General features: G+C 46.7%; 1 long non-coding RNA gene across 2 annotated transcripts in view; it reads left to right on the top strand.

Moving 5' to 3' along the window:
* Positions 1-9078, top strand: part of LOC104912729 — a 31743-nt gene extending 22665 nt beyond the window's left edge. For both annotated transcript variants that reach the window (XR_004160886.1, XR_002118737.2), the window contains 2 exons: positions 6770-6891; positions 8402-9078. This is a non-coding gene — a long non-coding RNA (uncharacterized LOC104912729). The remainder of the gene's footprint in view (positions 1-6769; positions 6892-8401) is intronic.
* Positions 9079-11036: the final 1958 nt, after the last annotated feature.

Genomic DNA, 11036 nt, shown 5'->3' with positions numbered 1-11036 from the left:
TGGTTTGCTTAGCTGGTAGCACTTCTAATTTTTCATAATTTTCTACAAATTAGAATAGGAAGCATACCATCTGTCACCTCCTTTACATTAGACTTGTGCTGTATTTTGGCTGAAAACTCCCTCCAAGCTCCATTTGTCAGCTTCTATCACAACTGGAGGTGTGCCTATAGGGTACTCAATGCCTAGAGCCATTGGTGAGGTTTTTCTATCACTTTAACTGTAGTTTGCTGGTTCCAAGAATTAATAAACGGATCAAAATTATTCACCGTGAGATCATTGAAGGGTGGGAACTGTAGATCAAAGGGCTGAACCGGAGAAATACTCCCGGTGGAAGCACCAGCCATGATGCAGTTACTTTATAGCACAGATCCTTGCCTGACCCAGTTGTTTGTTGCATGAGAGGCAATGAGCGATGCATCTTTGTAACTCTTAAACCCGCTGGAAAGCAAATTAACTCCGTGTGCAAGTCCTATCATTTCTTTTAGGCAGCTCTTTTGTTCTCGTAGCGCTGTTAAAATCTGTCTTCCCACAAGCTCACAGTAACACAGACTGTCTGAAACGCTGCTGCTTTTTCATTTGGGGAGAAAGCTGCTAATTAGTCTGAATGTGCTTGTCCCAGCTATAAATATGTGCTTGCTGATACACACTGTCAATGGAAAGTCATTTAGGTGACATAAATTGGTTTCATGTCATTGCACATCATGCAATGTGGCACCTGAAGTGCTAGGATGCCAGCTGCTCTCTGGAGATAGAAAGGACATGAGTGTTCCTCTTTTTTTCTCATTTTTTTTCTTTACTGTAGAAAAGCAGGTAGAATATCTTTACAATTCAATACAATTTTCCTCTTTGTTCCAGCATTGCAGGGCAGCATTGCTAGATTTTCTTTTTTGTTTTTGTTGAAGGGAGTATTGGAAGCCAAATGACTGCTTGCTAATTAGAGACCCCGTTTGGCGGCGTGCTTTGTTTTATTAGGCTGTTTGGAGAATGTAATTAGCCATCAGACCAGGATAAGGCTGCCTGTCTCAAACCAGACTGAATCAGAAATGTGACTTGGTTGTTGTTCAGTTTTGTGGTTTAATATGAGGTTGTCTGCATTTAACAGTTTGAATAACTGCAGGAATTCCCCTTCTTAAAACCTCTGATCTTTTTGCACTTGCACTGTAGTGCTCCATGGGAAGTGGTGGTGACCAAAGCAGCTGGGCTGTGCTCTCAGGCAGGACAGAGGTGCTGCTTTCAGGAGGTGGAGGAGTTCCAGAGCTGTCCTCTGAGCTCGTGGAAGCAGAACTGGGGAAAGCTGTGTCCTTTGATAAATTCTGTCTTCTATTTGCAGCCATATTAATTCAGAATCTCATAAACTAGGTGACGTTGGAAAAAGTACTGGAAGAAGCGACAACGTGCAGTAATTGTGCTTATGGATCTTATCGAACCAAGGCAGAGAATCCTGTGTTTGCCATGCAATTCTAGAGAGACAAGTGAAACAGCAGATGCAACAAATGCTGTTTTCTATTGCATTTCATGGCCCAGTTCTCCTTTAGCTGCAGTTATAGTGGAGGGCAACAAACCAGGGCTGGGGAGGAATGTTGATTTCTCCTTTTAGTGTGGCATAACAGGTTGGAGATTTTTTTCTTTTTTTTTTTCCCCTGCACCTTCTGCTTCTCAGACAAATCACCATCGTTGTTTGTAGCTGCAGACACCATAAAACCACAAGGTAACCCAGGTTGGATTTAATGCAGCGCTTTGCCCTGAGCAGCGCGTTGCCCCATTTCAGCTCTAGGTGAGCTGGTGCCTCTGAGAGCAGCAGACGCTTTGGCAATTCCAAAAGCATGGAATTTGGAATTTGGAAGCTGCGGGCAGCCTGGCAGCAGCAAGGGAGAGATGGCACAGCTTTGGGTTGTTGTGGCCTTTGTTTGGAGATAATGGCTGCTGTTCCATAATCAGTGTGCTTTCTGGCAGTGCATGTTTTCATGTTATATTAAAACAGACGTGTCTGCCAGTGGAAATAAAAGGAATGCACCCAAACTACACTGCTGCAATGCTGAGGACCCAGCAGCACGATTGTCGCTGGCTGCAGCGGGATTTGGCCCCAGCTCCACACCAAGGAATCTTCTTGAAGGAAACATAGCAGGAAGATTGATTTATGAGGGTTACGTAAAGAATAGTTCACTGAAAGATATCTTCCTAGCATTAAATACAGTGCAGGATGTCAGATAAGCCACGGGTTCTTTGCTACTTTTACAGTAAAAATGGTGCTCTGCATACTGTAGGTGCCTATTGGTCGCACGCTGTGTCTGCACAGAGGTGAGGTACCTGCCGGCTGCGGGGAGGGCGATGTGTCCGTGGGGTGGGGAAGGGCAGCTGCTCCGTGTGCCGACGGGTCGGGCAGCGTGTTTTGTACGGCTCCTCTTCAGTCTGGCTCCTGAACAGAAGGTAACTTTCCTGGAAAGCCTTACTGTAGCACAGTGTCTGTTCCAGGAGCGAGTTTCTTGTCCGTGCATGACCACGTGGATGCCCCGCTTGCCAGTTCCCAGTGTGGCATATAAAGCACCACGTGGCTGCTGCTCGTCAGCACTGATGTGGGACTGAGACTGCTATGGAAATAGACACTCTGTAAGCAAAATTCCAGAGCTGCAGCTCTGGAATCACAGCCAATAGCCATTTGGTTTTAAGAACGCTGTTTCGGCAGTGATATTGGTGGAGCTGTTTGGGTGAGGTGCTCTCATGCAGTCACCATTCAGGGGAAAAATCCTTGGTTTGCTTGTGAAACCACACCACGTGGCTGCAGAGAGCATCTCCTGTAAACCATGGGTTCCTCTTTTTAGTCAGATGGGTCTTGCTGTGAGCACTGCTGAATTCTAGAGCTTCCTTCTAGAATGTGAAGAAAACATGCAGAAATCCACAGGCTGCCCACTGGTAGGCCCTGCTGGGCTCAGTGCTGCCCAGCAGCCTGCACGCTGTGCTGGGTGTTGCTACAGATTCCCTCGAGCAGCAGTTTCTGTACCTCTTCATCTCACGGGGCTAAGGAGGCTCTCTGTTTTATGGACATCCTTGCTGATTTTCTATGGATCTATTCCAGCTGGAATCTTTGGAGGAGAAGCTGTAAGGCCGGCATGCTGCACTCCTGCTAACACCATCCTTGTGCCTTGGCCAGCACTGCTGGCATTCCTCTCTCTGCAAGAACAGCTGGTCTGAGAAATGTGGTGGATGCACTGTGAAGTGTCCTTGAGCCCCCCTGCTTGTGGAGGTGTTGGAGATGTTATTTACAGACCAGTTCTGCTGGCATTCTGAACAGGGATGTGCCCAACATCCTGGCTCTGGACATACCCTCTGATTCTCACTTGTCTAAATGCAGTCCGTTTTATTGCTGCTGTTCCTCTGCCCTTGCTCCTACATTCAAGATGATTATCCTCTTTGGGGCAATTGTTGTCAGTTTTGAAACAAACTGTGGCATTTTGTAACTTCTCTCCCATCAGCTCCGTGCTACGGCCACCTTTCCCTCTTCTCCCCAACAACATGAAGAGGCTCCCTCAGGATTGTTCTTCCCAAGTTAGCTCAGCTTGCTGCTTTGGTGTCCTCAGTGCATCCTCTCACTTCACAACACTTCCAGCACTTCTGTTGCCATCACTCACTGTTTGATTGTTTCTTCTCTTTCCTGCATAGCTCATTCCTGTCTCCTAAGCACCATCTCCCTGCTGGCCACCCTGGAGCTCTCTTCAGAAGCTCTCTCTCCACTTTGTTAGAAGAACAGTTGGTTTTTTTGATGCTGAGACTAGAATATAAAAAGTAGAGTTTCCTCAACATGCAGCCACCTTACCTGCCCAGTTCACTCACTGCTCCCATTGAATACCTGAAAATTTTACATTCTCGAAGTATGTCATTATAGGCATTTGCTTATAATAAGTGTTTGCTTATTTGTTTTATCTTAATTTTTCATTTAAATACCCAGTGTGTTGATGACCAGGATTAACAGTGTTTTTTCCCTGTTTCCATAGTTGTCTCTTGTCTGGCTGCAGCTGCAGTTTCTGAGTTTTGGCACAGCACCTTCATGTATTCCTCTGGCACGTATGCATTTTTCTATCGTTTATTTTCTAGATGTATTTTTAATCCCCTAGTTTTCTCCCTTGTGAGTTCTGTCAAAGCTCATTTCACACATACATAACTTCTATGAGATATCTTCTCATGACTAATGCATGTCCCACATCTTCTACATTTACTTGGCTGTGTTTTCTCCTCCATTTATAGAGCTATATTCCACCATGACTTCAGTGAATATGGTGATTTCTTCCCATTGTCTTCTGTTTTTCCATTGAAAAGAAAATGCCCAACAAACTCAGCTTTGTTTGCTGCTAACTCCTTCCCCAGTCCCTGTCCAGCTCCACGTTCCCTCCAGCTCCATGGCTCCAGCTTTGCTCAGACCCCCTCACCACCCAGCCCTGTGCAGCTCTGCAAGTTAAGTTCCAGCAGAGCCAGGGTGCTGTATGCTGCCACCATCAACCTGCAAGGAATGCAGTTCCAATCAAATCCACTCACTGGCATCTCTCTGAAGTCACATATTTCTCCATAGGAGCAAGTTCCTGCCAGTTCCATTGGTGTGACTGGGTCAGAAGCTCTACCACCCCGTGCTCAAGCGTGTGCTGCAGGAGCAGGGTGCTGCAGGAGCACACTTGCAGGGGCACAGTGCTGCAGCAGGCTCTGGTTCACATGGGTTTCCTCCAGCCCAGCTTCCCTGCAGCACATGCCCTAGATAATTGTTCTGTACACAAATGGTGATGTTTCCGGTGTGCTTCAGACACAAACAGGAAAACCTTCCTTCCTGAAGCGGTAAATACATTACCTCACCTCCAGCAGTGCTCATTACAATGGTGTTTCCCTCTAAAGGGTGAAGGGCCCCGGAGTGAGGGCTGTGAGCTCAGCAGGACGGGCACCGTGGCTGCCTGTGGGTGGTGAACAGCTGGGAGCTGCCAGGGTGATGCGCTGGGCCTCACAGGGAGAAGCGATCCCTTCTGAAGCGGTGACGGGGAGGATTAATGCTTTCCACTACCGGGATCTATGTGATGCGCCTCATTATCTGAGTTGGAATATGTCTGGGTTTTGGCAGCTTCAATACCTTGATTTTCTTAGTTCACATAGGCTTCCTCTAAGGAGATTGCTAGGTGGCTTGCCGTCATGCAAGTGAAAAATATGTAGTTTAATTTCTTATTCATAGGCAATGTACCAGCTCAGGGGCTAACCTGGCAGGACATTAGAATGCCTTATGGAAAGAAGTGGTTGGTGGGTGCTCAGACCTCAGCAATGCCCTGCAGCCCCTGGTGACTGCTCACTGCACTGCTGCTGGTTGTCATCGGATCCCTTCAGGACAAACGTTGCCCACTCTTGCAGCTTCCAGTAGGAGGATCTTGCCCGATCTGAATTCAGGAATGAATACCGAACAGCTGACCAACTGGGTTCTCACAGCCTGTGCCTTGCAGTGGGAGCTGCCGGGCCTGGAGCCGCAATCCTCCTGTGCCGGGGCTGTGGCTGCCTGCCCAGCTCAAGGCTGGCTCAAATCATCCCAGAGCACCACCAACGAAGAAGGAAGTTTTACATCTAGGTGTCCTTCAAGGCTGAATCATAGTCACGTAGTATTTCATAATGATAAGCCTTGGCGATTTCACGACTGATGTTGTACTGAATCTCACTCTCAGGTTTGGGTCTGAACTAAAAGAATACATTTTAAATTTTGCGTTTGTAGCATGTTACCATGCACAGACGTAGCTGAAGTGCTCGGGGGGGCACAGGTAGGCACACTGCTACATCTGCTCCCATACAGGTCTCTTTGGGACATCTTTTCAGTGGCACGAGTGGATCACAGCGTGCTGCTACAGGTCAGCTGTGTCCATTCCTTACCGTAACCTTCAACCACTGAAGAAGCAGAAGGGAACAAGTGAGGTAAAGGCAGCCGTGAGCACAGGCTCCTTTATGTTGTTTTAGTTTTAATTATTGCTTTAAGCAAAACTTGTGGTCTTGAAATTGAGTCCTCAGCAGTCATGCAGCTGAATGGAACAAAAAAGATTTCATTTCAAGAAAGGCAAGCTTAATTGTTTCTACAGTGTTTTAAAGGTTATAAAAGTCTCTAGACAATAATGCTATTTCAAAGTGCACAGTGAATGCCAAAAAAAGCTCATTGAGGTTGGTTTATTATGCTTAAAGCTTTATGGAAAAATCACTTTAATAAAAACTAAGCACATTGTAAAATAAATAAACGGCGTTCTACAAAAACCAAGTATAGAAGGCAGGAGGCTGCACGAGCCTGCTGATGTCACAGCCCAGTGCGTGGTGAGATGCATCTTCCTTTGCTCACATTCCTGCTTCAGTGTAATGGGTCTGATGGAGAGAATAATACACACACAGCATTATTCTATATTACTGATAACAGGTCATGAAAAGTTGTTAGACTTTTTGTATTAAGACTGAAAATATTTGTGAATTTCTTTTTCAGGTCAAAGTATGTTTTTGTTACAGAGTATCTAAATAGAGATTTGATCTGTTTGGGAGTAACGGAATCCCAAACCACAGTGCTTCCAATGGGCAAGATTTTTTCTCCACTGCAACTTAAACATTCCAAAGGAGAAAGTTTGTGTTATTGGTTCTCGTGGAGCTAAAAGGTCTCGTCTTGTTGTAAGGATGTCAAAATATAACTTGGAGAAAACTGTCCTGATTTTTTTTCTTAAATGCCGTTTAACTTAAATGATGCTGAGTTATTCTAACATTCTGATTTATGTCTCTTTTACAGGAATATCAATAATCCTTAAAAATGTGTGCAGGAGGGACAGTGATTTTACGTGAGGTGTTTCTGCAGGGAGTGTTCCTTCACATGCAAAGGAAAATTCTCTTCAGCTTATTGTGAACATTGCTGTAAGTATTCCTAGTGTTGTTGGGGATAATCCACGTAGAACCAAACTCTGGCTATTTTTTTCTTCTTTAAGCAAAAGATGAACAAAAAGTGGGACCTTAAGGCTGACGTGGCTCCTGCAGTGACATCATAGTGGATTTATGTGTGCTTCTCCATGAAATACTGGCTCATGGGTCAACCTGAGTTCAAAATCATTTAGAAATAGGAAAGTAGGAATAGTTTAAGAAATGCAGACACTTTCGACAACTCGGAACATAATACTGACAGGCAAAGTAATACACGAGACAGAAACACATCAGGAATCAGCTGCAAATTGAGTTCTTTCAAGAAAAAAGTCATTCTTATCAGCTCAGCAGTATGGCTTAGAAGAATACCAAATCCATGTTCTCTCCAGAGCTGAACTTGCTGAAATCCTTCCAGGCACAGCAGTGCAGGGCAGGAGGTTGGGCTGGCAGCACAGGGCTGCAGGGCTGGGCAGTGGCAGCGCTGGTGAAGCAATGCTGTCATCTGTGTGTCCCCAGCCAAAAAAGTTATCGTACGCAGTGATGTTCAGGGACGTCTGATTTTCAGGTGTAATAGCAAACGTGTGCCTAGAGATGCCTAGAGATGTATTGGCTGTATTAAGCATATCTGCAGAATGACTTTCTTTGCCTCTTGGAAGTTTAATGGAGCAATCGCTGAAGCACACTTGCCTTGTAAAGCAAGCAGCAGGGAAAAGCATATTTTACATCAATCTTCAGAGGGTCAAAATATTTTATTTTTCCTATTGAGACTCATGTAATTAAAAAGTGAAAGCATTTATAATTCTAGTGTTCATAAGGCATGATATAGGAGTAGCTAGGAGTATAAATTAAGAGCTTCAGGCTAGAGATGTAATAAAATGCTGTTGGGAAGCTTCTGTGCCGCTGAAGATAAAAGTGAGAGTTGCACAGAGCTTTATGAAGGACAGACTACTGTAAGTTGTCCTTGGCCTGCAGAAATGTCAGAGAACTGCAGAAAGGAAGCAGCCTTCCAGTCAGTGGCAACCACATGGAGCAGTTGGGAAACGCCCGAAAAGCTCCAGTTGCTGTTGGTGCATCTGGTTAGGGCAAACATAAAGATGGCTTATCAGGAAGAATGCAGAGCAGACTAAAATAGTCCTTAAGTCAAATACAAAAAAAAAAAAAAAAAAAAAGGACATTTCTTTCATGCATAGGCTTTATTTAGGTGTTATGTTAAGCTTAGGAAGACTGACGTGCCTCTCTAGGCAGCCCAGGGCTGAAGATAAAACTTGAGGAGTGATGCAGCGTTTGGAAGGCTAAATATGGTTGACATGAATGAAAAAAATTCTAAAAATGATTTCAGTGTATGAGAGCCTATTCCAGACAGCTTCATTCTTCTAAAATTGTGGGTGAAGACAGCTACATGATAGGCAAAGACTGCAGCTGGGGACATGCCGAGTCGGCCTGCCGGCTGTGTACGGCCTCACGACAGCTAGCAGGCAACGGCTCTGTCGGATTCTTCCTTTTGCAGCTTCCAGCATGGCTGAGCAGCAGCAGCAGAGGCTGAGCGGCAGGAGATGGGAGCAGCGGGTGCTGCCAAGTGCCTGCAGCCAAACCGGCACCTGGAGGTGCCCGCGGTTATTGCAGGCTGCGCGACAACAGAACGCCTCCGCTGACCGATACACAAACACAGGCAGCCGCTGTATTAATACATGCTAGGCAGCATGAAAGGTGGAAGAGGAACTGCAAATTAGTTTAAAATTAACAGTTACTTGGGGAAGTACCACAGGAGGATCTGCCGTAGTCGTTCCCCTTGATCAACCACTTAAGAAACAGTTGTTATCGCTGCTCCTAGCAGCCCAGCAGTGAGGAGACCCAAACACCGCACCTCCTTCTTCTCCAGTCAACCTCCCGTTGCAAATGAAATTTGAATGCCTTAAGATGAGAATTCACTGTGCTCTCATCTGTGCCTGACTCCCAAAGGTTCTAATGTGAGTGCATTCAGGGCAAAAACCACAGCAGCCATCCTCACAGAGTCGGTCTCCGGATGGATGTTTTTGGATGTCAATGCTTTGCTCAACAATGAGAGTTGTGTTTGGGTTAAGCTCAATTAAATAAACAGTTTGGCTGAGGAATATTTTTAAAAGCTAACATTTAATTTCAGTGTTCATTCATAATTTCATTCAATTACACATTTTTGTATTTTCTTTCAGAAACCGGGCTGAATTTAATTAAAAAAAGATTTTTAAAATGAAGTAAAACGCTCATTTCACAGAAAGTTTTTCTTGGGTTTTCCTGAAGAAACTCTGAGAGCTTCTCATGGCATTTCCTTTGCCTCTGCCTACTTCCAGCTCTCCCCCAGAGCCGTGCTGCAACACGCAGCCCTGTGAGGCTGGTGGTCAGGCTGCCCATACAGCAGGGATTCTGCAGCTGCATTTCAGCTGCTCTGAAGGAGGAGAGATGGTGTGGCCAAGATTCACACTGGGAGAGAGTTGCATGAAGTGGGGCAAAAGAAATAGTGCAAGTGTGGATGATTTTGGCAATACAGTTTAGGAGGAAACATTTTTGAGAGGTGATGTCAAAGAACAGGGTGTGAATTAGCCAGTGGCTGTAAGAAGTGGAGAAAGCAGTCAGAGCTGATTGAGGCTACGAGCTCGGGTCAGTAAAAGGACAGGGGGTGTTAACCAACAGCCAGCCAGGATGAGCGAAGCCTGAGGGTCAGGTGAGGGGCAATGAATGGCTTTGGGGTAGCAACCGCATCAGGCATGAATAATTTGAAGGAGGAAGTAGGAAAAGTGATTAGAAAATATCCAAATCTGAATTCTTTAGAGATTTGAGCAGGGAGAAATAAAACAAAGAGAAGCTGATTCAAAGAAGTAAAGAAATGCGAGAGGCACAGAAGCAGAGTGCTGAGCTGGGCTCTGAGGTACCCCAGAGCTGCAGCTTTGCACCCCTCCCTGCAGACCTGGCATTAGGGTGACAGGAGGCCAAAACAAAAGCACAAACTGAATCATTAACTTTATTTCATCACGTTGTACATTTTGAAAAAGGTTTCTCTTTTTTTTTTACCCCAGGAATATAAATCGATGGTGGACAGAAAGGGGAAATAGCTGCTAGAAACACCCCACAGTTAGGGAAAACCTGCTGGTGTGCAGGGATTGAGTCCAAACCTCTGTACTCTCCTCTGGAATATCTCTAAATTATCAGTATTGTTTTTAGCCATAAAGCACATGAAGTCACCATGCTGCTAGCAGTGTGTACAGAAAACCAGGCTGGAAGCAAACAAGTCTACCTCCTGGAAAAAATGGATTTCCTACGGTGTCAGTTAATTATTTAAAAACTCATCAGTTACTTTCTGAGCTGCCGCACGTGTTTTCGTGCTCCCTGGCAGCGCCAAGGCGGTGCAGCGCTGGCGGTGCCCTGCTGGGGCGGTGTGAGCAGGACACAGAGCTGCGAGCTGCGCGCTGGGAGCTCACATCCTGCTGGTCGGCTGGGATCCGTGTCAGCGAGCAGGCAGCGAAGGTCAGGGCTTCAACACGGGCATGGGCCTGACGGTGTGTGTACGTGTGGATCACTGAGCACGAGCCTGCTTTGTGGTCAGTCTGTAATCCATGGGGCTGGGGAGAGTTGTGCCGTTAACGTAAATCAGCAGCAAGCAAATTAATGATCCCGTGGCAGTGTCATGAGAAGTGGGAGAAGATCTCACTATGGAAACAGGAATGGCAGCCTCTGAAAAAGCAGTGACCAACAGCAGGCATCCCACGGCACAACGAGCACACACACAGCACAGTGAGCAGACACACGGCACCGCTTCGCGCCGCGCAGCTCCCGGCACAGCTTTCCCAGCACCGCCTTCCCAGCACAGCTTTCCCGGCGCGCAACGCGCGCAGCAGCGCCCCCCACCCAGTACCGCCAACACTGCACAGCTGCAGCACCCCGCCAAGCAAAGCCGCGCGCCGGGCCGGCGCTCCCATTGGCCCGGCTTCCCGCGGCGCGCGGTGATTTGTGTTCGCGGGGCTCGTGGCGGTGCCAGGCTGAGGTGCGAAAGCCGCCGGCCTTCTGGAAAGTTCGGCGCGGTGCGCGCAGCGTGTCGGGAGCAGAGCGGAAGCGTGAGCCCGGCGCCGGCCGTGGGTTCGAACGGGAGCTCCGTCCCAGCGCGGCTGTCG

Source organism: Meleagris gallopavo, chromosome 11 (genome assembly GCF_000146605.3).
Source record: "Meleagris gallopavo isolate NT-WF06-2002-E0010 breed Aviagen turkey brand Nicholas breeding stock chromosome 11, Turkey_5.1, whole genome shotgun sequence".
In the NCBI taxonomy this organism is placed as follows: Eukaryota; Metazoa; Chordata; class Aves; order Galliformes; family Phasianidae; genus Meleagris; species Meleagris gallopavo.
Note: the sequence above shows the minus strand (reverse complement) of the source record. Positions and strands in the feature narration are given on the sequence as shown.